Raw genomic sequence first — 1,391 nt, 5'->3', positions numbered from 1 at the left:
AAGGAGGTATATTTTTTACTTTTATTATCATAATTGTAATTTGTTTTATATTTTATAATTCAATACCGAGTAAATGTACAAAACTAGAAGAAAGCTTTGGTGGACTTATGAATAGGCGTCTAATTAGATTTGAATATGAAAAGTCATCATTACATAAAATTGTTTATGGTGGAACTAGCACAGGGAAACATATTTTATTAGACAATATTTAAAATTATACTTAGATCGGCCAAGCGGTTACGTTGATCAAAACCAAGACAAAGACCAAGACCAAGATCAAGACCAACAGCAAGCTAAAAGTATAATCATTGTATGTAAAGATGAAAGAGATTGGATAGATCCTGAGACTGGCGAGTTTTATATTGGATTTAATAAATGTGATATAAATATGATCACATCAAAAAGTAAGTCTAAATTCAAAGATAGCGTAATTGTTCTTGATGATATGGGCGATAAGTTAAATAAGGATATAGCTTATTATTTCACAGAAGGAAGACATTATAATATTCAAATGATTGTAATGTGTCATAAACCAGCCCAAATAATTAATACATCAAGAATGAGTTGTGATACTATTTATTTAACAACTTATAATGGAGCTGATCTATTTAAAAATTTTATTGAAATATATAAATGTGAACATAACTTCAATAAAAATGAGTTAAATAGTAAAAAGTAAAAGAAAATATAAATTTTTTGAAGATTATAGATAATTTAAAATAAAAAAATATAGAAAAAAAATAAAAAATTTTAAATAAAATTTAGATAAATTTAAAAATTAATTAAAAAAGAGGGAAATCACTCTTTAAGCGTGATAAATAGTGATTTTGTACTGGGGCATCACTCCGATAGGGGCGATTTTGCTCTTAATGAGTGATTCGCTCTTAAAAGAGGGATTTCGCTCTTGTTTTGAAATTTGCTTTATTTTTTAATAAATTATTAAATTTTGCTATTACTTTGGGTTTTAGCTTAATTATGACTTGGCCAAGTAGTAAATAAAAACAAGGAGCTTAATATTATACATATATATATATATATATATATATATATATATATATATATATATTAGCAAAATTTAAAGTTTATAAAAGAGTTAAGCTGGTTTTTTATTCAAGTTATCCACGAAGTGGTTACACCAATTTTCGCAAGTTGGTTTTACGTGCTTGTTACACGGTCCCACTAGTTTTATACTAGTATCTGGGGACGTCCACTTGAGTCAGTGGGGATAGAACCCAAACTATCCGTCTGATAACAGATAATTACCAGCTTAACTCGACACTAGTGGCTTGCACTAAGTGAGACAAGAAATGATAGATTTTGAGTGAATATAAAGGTAATATGTAGTAGTGGATAAAACAAGCTAATATATAGTAGTGAATAAAATGGGGTAT

Source organism: Convolutriloba macropyga, chromosome 11 (assembly GCF_964194025.1).
Source record: "Convolutriloba macropyga chromosome 11, txConMacr16.3, whole genome shotgun sequence".
Lineage (NCBI taxonomy): Eukaryota > Metazoa > Xenacoelomorpha > Acoela > Convolutidae > Convolutriloba > Convolutriloba macropyga.
This window is presented reverse-complemented; position numbering follows the sequence as displayed.